The sequence below is a fragment of the Dreissena polymorpha genome, chromosome 3 (genome assembly GCF_020536995.1).
Source record: "Dreissena polymorpha isolate Duluth1 chromosome 3, UMN_Dpol_1.0, whole genome shotgun sequence".
NCBI classification, from domain to species: Eukaryota; Metazoa; Mollusca; class Bivalvia; order Myida; family Dreissenidae; genus Dreissena; species Dreissena polymorpha.
The window spans coordinates 98,552,817-98,563,639 of record NC_068357.1 but is presented as its reverse complement, the minus strand read 5'-3'; the positions used below and the strand labels follow the sequence as shown (position 1 = coordinate 98,563,639).

At 31.7% G+C, this 10,823-nt stretch overlaps 1 long non-coding RNA gene across 1 annotated transcript in view; it reads right to left on the bottom strand.

Annotated features, from left to right (window-relative positions):
* Positions 1–567: 567 nt before the first annotated feature.
* The window catches only part of LOC127873610 (uncharacterized), a 49,636-nt gene continuing 39,380 nt past the window's right edge, over positions 568–10,823 (bottom strand). Inside the window, exons 2-3 of the long non-coding RNA XR_008046287.1 lie at positions 6,168–6,258; positions 568–806 (exon numbers count right to left, since the gene is read on the bottom strand). This is a non-coding gene — a long non-coding RNA (uncharacterized LOC127873610). The remainder of the gene's footprint in view (positions 807–6,167; positions 6,259–10,823) is intronic.

Here is a 10,823-nt window from a genome sequence, read left to right as displayed (position 1 = left end):
CGTTAAATTTTGTGAAACTACGAAGATTGCTTATATAAGGTATAAAATACGTCAAATATGTGTACTCGGCGGAATAGCTCAGTAGGCTAAAGCGTTTTTACTTCAGGACTCTGGCAGGACTCCAGGGGTCACTGGTTCGAAACCTGCTCCGGGCAATGTTCTTTTCCTTTTTTTAATTTTATTCTTGATTTTTTACTGAAGCTTTTACTATCCAATGTTTACATTTATCAATATAAAGCATTTAATGAATAAGTTAAAAAATGCCAAAATCTGTGAAAAGGCCCCTTTAATATATTATACGGGTATACACGTTAAAACGTTCGCCTTCATGAGATACCTTTGAACATTAAAGAAAAACGTATCTGACCAAGTGGAAGTCCGCTTAATGTTCCCTTAGTCTAAAACTGTAGCTCTTCATTCGATATAATATTGTGTAAAGGGTATCGATTTACTTTTATGCACTATTGGTGAGATTAATATAAAGTATTTTAAAAATACTTGTGAACTCAAAGATACTCATTATACATATTATAATTATTCATTTATTGGAACGAAAACAAAAACACATTCGGCTGTTGTTTTTTATTAATTCACATAAAAATCACTTCCATATTGAAAATAGTGTCGTACATGTACGTGTATTTACGTGGAGCATTTTAATATAAGCAAAGCGCCAGGATGCGCAGTTTAAGATAGTTCTGAAATTATATACACTCCACCTGCAAACATGAAGTCTTAACTTTGTTCTGAAGAATGGAAGCGTTGTTCTGTCCTCCACCGACAAGAAAATCGGTCAAATCTAGCTCCTGAAAGTACAAACACAACATCATGTGTTTTACAGCCAAATAAGGACACATGATATCACTAGAGTTGATCGTTTGTAAGTTGATGTGTTATTCGGATTGTTTTTCAATCTGCAAATGCATTGTACATTTTCTAAATATTATATACAAACGAACATTGTGCAAGTGCATGTGAAGCATTTGTGATCGGCCATAACTTAATTAAATGTGTTAAAACATCAGATACACATTTTTGGAAGGTGGCAAATAACTTGCAAAACATTCATGTATTTTAATCTATCGCTAATTTGACATTTTAATTAAATGCTTGAAGAAAGTAACATTAAAGCGAGATTATACGATTTTGTCAAATATTTATATATTTATATAAAATGTAAAACACTTATTATACATACATTTCTATATAAGTTAAAATAAAAGTTAAGAAGAACATGTGTCGAAAAATGCGAAATAAGCCAGATATTAATTCTGAAATCGAAAATGTCTGTACAGTCGAATTTTTTCGCCAGCATGTATATCATGCATGAACGATATGAATCTAAATTTAGTTTCACGGATCATTTTAATTTCCTGCAACGATATCTATTCATACGACACACGAACACTAACTCCGATCCTAATAAAAAGACGAATGCTTCGGTCATTGTAGGAAAATATGTACGAAATATCTTCGTCACAATCGGCTCGGGGCGCTTATTGGTCTTTGCTGCATTTTATGAAATTCGTTTTCAATGTATAATTTTTCTTGCCTATTTTGTGTTATTGTAACATATTTTTATCAATATATTACAATTTACCACATATAAAAATCGTATAATATCGCTTTAATGTATCTCCCGTTGGCACAACCTAGTGATATTTTAAACAAAAGACATTTTGACGCATCAGAATATTCATGCACAATAAGCAAAACATACGACACGGATTCCGGCAATTCTACAAATTGTCATGTTTGATAAGTTCGCTTAAAGATAAAACAATTTCTAGCCCTAAACTGTTAAAGTGATATTATGGGCATTTTTCACTGTTGAATTGAGCTGAAAAGAATCAACATGTCAAAAGTGTTAGTTAAAATGTGGTTACTGACCAGTTATCTGCAACTCATCTTGCTACCAGCTGTTTATTAAAAATATATTTGATATACGATATTTTACATGACTCACCCAGTCCCCTAAGCCGAAATGATCCGTAAAACAAAATTGTGTCTTTGTGTCGTATGAACGAATCTGAACTTAATCTAAATTTAGGTTCACATCGTACATGCATGATCAATTGTCAAACGAAAGTACGGTTGATATTCAAATGCATATTTATTTTTCTTTCCGGGATATTGTTTTAGTATGTTGATGCTGCATTAACAAATATAAGTGTATATGAAGTGAATACACCAAAAATAAACAACGGTTGCGATAGACACCTATCAACTGTTAGATGCCCATAATATCACTTTAAGTTCTTAATTTATCTCTAATGAGTAAAACATCTCGTTCACCCTACACTGTAAACGACGATTTTTATTTTATTTTGAACCTGCGATTAAGTATATGATGAGCTAGCATGTCTTAGTGACCAGTTCGCTGTATCAATGGATAGACCAAAGATAGTGAGTTATATACGAGGCGCTTAAACATTGTATGCATATTATAAGCAAAGAAAGATATGTTGAACGAAACCAAACAACGACTTTTACATTATTTAAGCCTAAATACTTTCATTTCAATCACATGAATAAGAACTATATTTGATAGTTGTAAGTTGCATGCAAGCGTTTAAATTGCAATGGATTTCATATATGTGACAAAACAAAAAATATTTGAAATTAATTTAGGAACTGTGCACTGTAATGGAAACAGGCTTGGTATCAAAAATCACATAATGACATATCCTTTCAATTATTCACCCTGCACAACTTGTCAATTGGAAAATACTAGTTTATACGCAAGAACTGTACTGCTTAATTAATATTATAATAGAACTATTTTTTTCGAAATCGCTAGAATGCTCATTGACAAGAGCGTGATACTAAAATAAAATCCTCTTAATAAAAGAAAAAAACACATAATTGGACACGGGTTTCCTCGCCATGTATCACGTGGAAAAGTAATAATTAATTTGATGACACAAACATTATTTGGATAGATCAGAATAAAAACCTCAATCCTGTGCGCAAATGAGAAGGAATGCAAAGGTTCGCATTTTCTCTCGCATGCAATCTCTGCCATCACAAGAAAATTCTATCATATTTGTTAGGAATTTTTTGTTTCAGTTTTATATTATGAAATGTAGTATCATTTTCATTTATATTTTTGAAAATCGTGTATAAGTATAGGTTCATTAAAAAAAATCCAATATTTAAAAAAGTAAAAAAAAAACGGTACAATTATTGTACCACGTGGCTTAGCTATCATCGGGTGGTTGGTTGTAAAGGCAGGGATTTGATCCAGCTATGCTGGTTCCAGTCAAATCACTGCGCGGAGGATGCATTTTCTTGTCTGGTTAGGTCGGGTCGGTTCAGTTATCGTAAGTCGGGTCGCGCATTTTTTGTAGGTTCGGGTATTAGTATAAATACCAGAATACATCAAAGTTCACTTAAAATTAATTACAATCAATTCACGTGAAATTGTGAAACATAGCGCGTGAACAACTTACATCGGTAAAACAAGCAAATATACTGTTCATGAGTGAAGCGACATCTCCATTTTAATTTTGCCGCAATTTACTGCTCATTTAAGATTTTGCATTTTTTATTCTTCTTATTTTGACATTATTTCTTACTTTTATAAACGCTGATAATTTGTTTTTGAAATCACAAGGCACGTTACTAATTAAAGGTTATAAGTAATAATGGTTATAAGTGAAAATGGTTCTAATTACTATTACAAACAAATGACACAAAAAACTCATTCCATGTATTTTAACTTATTGCATATTGAAACTTAAAGTAAGTGTTAAGTATAAACATATAATTTTGTTAACACTAATTACGAAAGTCTTACCCATTTTTAAATATAGCAACGTTTTGGGAAATGTGAAAATATATGTTTAAACGGAAAAGATGCTGTGCTTTTTAAACGTTAAGTGGTGATTAATTCAAATCGAAAAGTCCATGAACCCACTCTAAACAAACTGTGCATCCTTCACTTTGTTTGTTTTGAAAGAAAGTTAAATGATGGTTTCTTGTGATAATAAAAATCAATTTAAACTGTTGATCGATATACAAAAATATTACTTTATTTAACCATATACTATATATTTCAGAAACAGGTTTGCCTAGAAAAAAGCATAACATGCCTTTTAACAAATGCATTTTTGTGTGACCACGAGTTCCGTTACCGTATGCGCGTTATTCAATTGTATACTTGTCACAATTTAAGGTCAAATGATGACATGGCGAACGGAGTTGAAATTTAATTATTTATTCACTTTAAGTGTGAGTAAATGCTAAAAATAAACTATCAACATTATATTGCATAACAAATATTGATAAAATATTAGTATTTATAAATACCAGACAAGACCCGAAATGAAAAAAAGAGGAACCGAATTCGTTTTCATGTTAAAGGAACCGAGAAAATGGGTATTATATGGTGCCCGTTGCAAATAAGTGTCAGGTTTGCACTTGACCTGAAAGCGGGTGACAAAGCATGAGACACGTCGACTTGCAAATTTGATCATTTGCGTCACCATATTTCGCAATCACATAACCCATAATTAAGTTATGAATCGGAAAATGTCCCCTGTAAGATGTTTAAGATAAAGGCGTTGTACTTACATGCGATATGCTGTCTTAATAGGACCATTGGAACAAGTTTATCTTTAAATCAAGCGTGATAAATTTTTGGGCTGGGCACGAACTATTCATGTAAAGAATAGACACACCTTCCATGGTGTGCTTTACATTCGAGTTTGGAAATAGGCAAGAACCATTTTCGTTAATCATAATAACAGCTTACTAGTATTAATTATCTCCTACCAAAAGGCGTATTGAAAAAAAGGTATGTGCCGTTCAGTATGTGCATCCGTGTTTCCGTCTGTCGCAAAAGTCTCCGTATGCAATCCTCGCTACATGTGCCGCTCAGTATGTGCACCCGTGTTTCCGTCTGTCGCAAAAGTCTCCGTATGCAATCCTCGCTACATGTGCCGTTCAGTAAGTGCACCCGTGTTTCCGTCTGTCGCAAAAGTCTCCGTATGCAATCCTCGCTACATGTGCCGTTCAGTATGTGCACCCGTGTTTCCGTCTGTCGCAAAAGTCTTCGTATGCAATCCTCGCTACATGTTGCATCCGATTGTCCTCAATCGTGAACGTGAGTATTTGTGCTAAGTTATTGAGCACATTTTATAAGGTTTTGAGATTGCGTCCTGTTTTTATAAGCCATTGTCCTTTATTTAATACCTATAGTCTTCTACGTGCCTGACTCATCCTACATGTAAAGTACTTGTTTTCGTCAAACTTTCACACAATCTTTTTTTTTAAAAGACAGCGAAAACCGTAAATCTCTCAAGATTCCGTTATTTGTAAGATATAATTGTCCTTTGTTTAAAAATACACAAATATACTTATGTGAAAACAAATGAAATCGCTAATTTTTACTTCACACATCCGACAGTAATGCACTCGTGGCGGTGGCTCACTGTCGGTGACAGTATCATGAATCATTTAAAGAGACTTAACTTATTCTATTCTAAATCGGTTGAACATGCAAAATGTTCGCAACTGATTGATTGTAACTAAAATTCATTTTTCTTGAAAATGCAATCGCAAATTCTTAATGTTCGATTTCGTCAAATGCACGCGCTACCAAGAAAACACTGGCTGTGACAGCTTTCATGTCAAAAGCAAACAAATACTTGTGAATGCACAGCAAACAAAGCCTGTATGAGTGGAGGGAGCCATATTTACCACAAAGAATAAGTATACTGTAATGCGTGTTTAAACGCCTTCATTTATAAAAAAAACCTGGACCTTAATTTCAAAAACATTAGGAAACATAATTTTAAACGCACTAAATCTACAGTTTCAAAAGCAAGGCAGAAATCATATTATTAAAACTTCGTGACTTTGGCAAGAAACGTTCATACACATAAAACAAATAGCTACTTTTCCCGAAAGTAAAGGAACATGATAAAAACCAATATTGGCTCCAGTGATTTAAATTGGCCGTTTGAATTTAATTCAGTATATTTTTCTACTGCGTTATGATTGTTTTTTGTTGTGTTAATTCGTTATGGCTTGCGTCACAATATTTGGTAATTGGTCTCTGGTGATAAATTAAGAATGGGGGATATGATATGATTTATCTCCTATTGATGCAGCAACATTTATATTGTTCATAGTTGACACGAAAATGAGTTAGGTCCAGCAACCTTTGTTAGCTTGCATAAGCGATTCCAACTCCTTCAAGAGCCATCGAGTGAAAAATAGTTTTCGTTTTCACCAGTGCCTCGAAAGACCGACCTGTAATACAAAATACATGCGATGTCTTAGAAAAACGAACGGAAACATGAATATGAGGTGTAAACCTTATATGTAATATACAAAAATAAAATGCTTCATTTAAGTCATTGATTGCTGAATACTTTTCTATATTTTTGTTACTTCTTTGCATTGACCGTTCCAAGGCGGTGACCACAGTTTTAATCATGTGATGTTTATAATCTTTACTCTTTAATAACTAGTATTATATATGAAACAATAATGTCTGTCCTGATCGACATTTTAGAATTTGAATATTGCAATATTGTGTTTGATTTTGAATAATTTGTATTTGATATAAATATTGACATGCCAAGTAAAATAATAGTTTTTCTACCAACGAGAGAGTTATTGGAACTTTCGTTTTCTTTTTCTTTCTTTTTTTAATTTATAATACACATTAATCACGTGAGCACAATTGCTATACACTGGCAATAACCAGGAAAAATTTATGTTAAAACTGTTGTTTTTTTTTATTCATATTGTAAAATTTTAGTGATATCAATCCTGTTAGTTGTGCCAATATATTGTGTTTTACATGATAAATGATGCACTAGCATTATGTGGCGTGCGCGCATGGTGCGTGATTTTACCACCATTTTACAACAGCATTTAAGAACCTTCTACTAATTGCAAATTATATTACTGAATTAAAACTTTATTCTTAATCGTTAGTTAAATTTTCTTGTATGAATTAAATGCATTCATTCTTTTTTTATTAATAGTTTACTTATTGCAAACTGTCAATTTGTCAAGCGGTGAACAAGTCTCTTGGAATAAGTAGTATACATTTACATAAGTTTTGAACATAAAAGTAAAATGATACTGATGTTACAATATCATGCGGTATATTAAAAACAGTAAATTCAAAACTTTTCGAATTATAAAGTAAATGAGATGGCGATATTCCACGAATTCTGTGTTTCTTAAGAATTTACACAGACCAGTATTGTACATATGTGCATAATAAAACTCAAGATATATTATAAGGAGAGTAATTTCTCCTTAAGACAAATGACCCATTGCATATGCACCACAAAACAGCCAATTTAGAACGACATCTGTATAAGCCTCAGGATTCCTGCTCAATTCTGCCCAATTGTATTATACAGTCTTTATGTTAAGCAATACTGCAATTCTACCTGCATAGTATGTTGTTCGAAAATAATATGTATGTTTGTATTGTATTGCTTATATGTACTTTCAATGAACTAAATAAATAGTGTTTAAACCAACGACATCTGTAAATATGAAAACATGATTTAATTTTGAGTCATTGCCTTGGAAAGGTCATATCAAACAACTGATGGTTTGAACCGATTGAATGGCCTCACACCTCAAGGACTTTATAACAAGACAAACACCAACAAATAGACTTTAAAATTCAAAAGCAATCAAGCAGAATGATAATGCGAATTAATTTTGAATTCATTACTCAATGGATCAGCAATAGGAAAAGAAAACTGATCAACCGTTTTTGACAATAAACAGATCGCAGCTGAACAAATAACAGTCGTTTTTCTTTAAACGAAAGTAAAGTAAAAGAAGTAAAACAAAGCAAAACACAAATAGAATAATTCAAATATATAGTTTTTAAAGAATGAAGCTGAGATTCACGTTACATATGTTGTAAAAGAACTTAAATGAAATCAAAGAAAACACGTTTGACCATGAAAAAAGAATAACCAATGTTAGAATAAAGATACTGCAGTAATATTAATGAGTTTGCTAAATTATTTAGAGCTTGTATCATTAAATATAATTATCTTTTGTGTCTTTTTCGGTAATATGTTTGTTTCATTTTTAAATATTTGAATAAAAATATGTTTGCCATATATATGTTGGCCGGCTATTCTCTAAATAACATATTTACTTTTTTCAGGATGCTCGTGCAACAAGTAATATACATCTCGCTCGCTGTATGTTTGTGTTTTGTTTAGCTCGAATAATACAAGTATAATTTTTATATTTAATGATTTTATTGCAATAGTGTTTTACAATATTTCTCTTGAAAAATTCAAGGGACACGTATTTACATTAATATTCTATTTATAAATTCTATTTTAATATAAATGTAAAACAAATTAGATTTCGATTAAACAATGAATGCTTAATGTATGGAAACCCGAAACGTGTAAAGTTGTTTAGAGCAACGCTTCTTTAGACGACTTACAGAACTTAAACGAATAAACGTGTAAATGCCTTAAAAGCGGGTGTTTGAAGAATGAGATAAAACACTAATGGTATTTCGTAAATATAATTGGCATGCGCTGACATAGTGTGATATTAAGCTATCACACGATGTTTGATTTAATACTTTTATCATCTGTGCACACATGCGGAAATTTTATGCAATTGGAGATAAAAAACATGTTTACATGTCTCTAATTAACAATCATTTTTTACAACAAAATCGTTTTTAGCTTTACATGCGTCCTTCTATTGTCTTGATTTTACACCACTTTATAACATCAGTGCAAAACACACGTGGTGAGTTTTTAGTAATGCAAGACCTGTTTACGAAAGGTTATGGATATTTACAACTATGGATGCATATAAATGTGTCATGAAATGTTATATTGCAAACGTCTTAATCTATGTATTCCCGCAATATCTTGTTGTATAATTTTGGGATTAAGTCAGTCAGGAAATGTTTTCGTAACCTATACAATGACATTTGCGGTCATTATAACTTCATGTGGTCGATTGCCAACTCTTTGATCCCGTGGATCACGAGTGATCAACTAAATGACAAATAAGATCAACGAATATCAAGCAAATTATTCGCGTTTGGAATGCGGCAATATTCAGCAATCAAATACAGGTGTGGTAAACGATATCAAGCGTTTCGTGACGATTTCTATCTTAAATAAATCAATATACATAAGTTTTAATCTTATTTATTTGAATAATTATTTTCCATAATTTTACTCATATTTGGACCCGTACGACAGAGTATTTGCTCTGCGTAGAGCTTATATATAGTGTTTTTTTTTAGATATCATCTGAGAACACTTTCGCGATTACGCATGCACTTAATTTTATCTCGGTAGACTGTTCTGTATTTGAAGACTAACCGTGAAACATATATAAGACTTCACTTGTCATACAAAAAAAGAAACATACTAACTAGCCGTAACAACCTGACACACATGAGATGTTTAATAACTCAGTTTATGAATCTGTTTTTGTTTTAATGTGATCGTTATAGTGGCAGACAGGTTACGCAAGTGTTTGAAATAACGAAATATGCAGCATTTGCAAACCTTCATCAACATAAATTGTGATTCCATGTCGGAACAAGATCATGTTAGAAAGTCATCGAACGGCTGACAGATCGAAACACCAAGTGGGCTTCGTTTTCGACAACTCAGACCATGAGAAGCTCTATATGTACCTTCAACTTTAATATTTATTTTCAACCTAACACGAGACCGAGATGTCTTTAAAATTTGTAACCGATTTATTTTACTGGTAACCCAATCTAATTTTAGCTTATTCTTATAACTTAAATATTTAAAGTAATGTGCCATATTAAAATATAAATAAGATTCGACGTAAATGGCAAATATACAACCCCATGGAGCATTTTGGTATCATTTTAAATGTAGCCACATCATAGACTTCATTTTGAATAATATGTGTGTACGAAAAGTATACATTCGGTTGCTGTTGTTTTTTTATAACAGAATATTTGTTCAATTTTTTGTATATCACAAAAAGTATTGTGTTGTTGATCATTATAGAACATAAAATGTTATTTTTTTAATGCTTTTAAGATTTAACCGCTACGAAAATTATGCAAGTATTACTTCAGAATAATACATATACATTAAACCCTTAATGTGGCCGGTTGTTTCGCTTTAGAATATATATATAGAGAGACATTTATTAACTGTATGTTCGCAAATTTGATGTAAACTATTGACAGAAAATCAATTGATGAATTAAATTTAATAATCATATAGAATTCTTAAATCAAATTTACCCTGCGAGTTTTAAAAGTACGTGCTCAGAGTTTCAAATCCTGAATGTCACAGAAGTTAGAACTTACATTTTGTCATAATTATCGGGTTTTAATCCACGTAAAGGCATGTTTAATTCAACTTTTTCCCTTAATAAAGTATTGTAAAAACATATTGTGTTGTTTTTGCAATCCATACCTTGAATGATAATGTTTCCGACGTCAAAAAATAAACACAAAATCCCTTAAAAATAAAATACATAATTTAAGCGTTATTGACATCATAACGTGACCTTATTGTGTTGTTGAAGTAAAACATGTATGTCGACAAGCATTGATAGCAAAATTCAAAACATGAAAATGTACTTAAATGAACAAAATTATTTACCGTTGTAAGGATTGTTTACATGCAGCAATAACAAAAATAGGAAAGTAAGAAAATACATTTAAAGAAATGTGTATCCGTAAAAAGTGAATGCATCATTACAATTAACAATTGTTTATATATTAGTATTAAGCCTCTTTTTCATAAGCCGGCCGCTGAGTTTGTTTAAACGAAGATAATTTTGTCATTTAATGAATC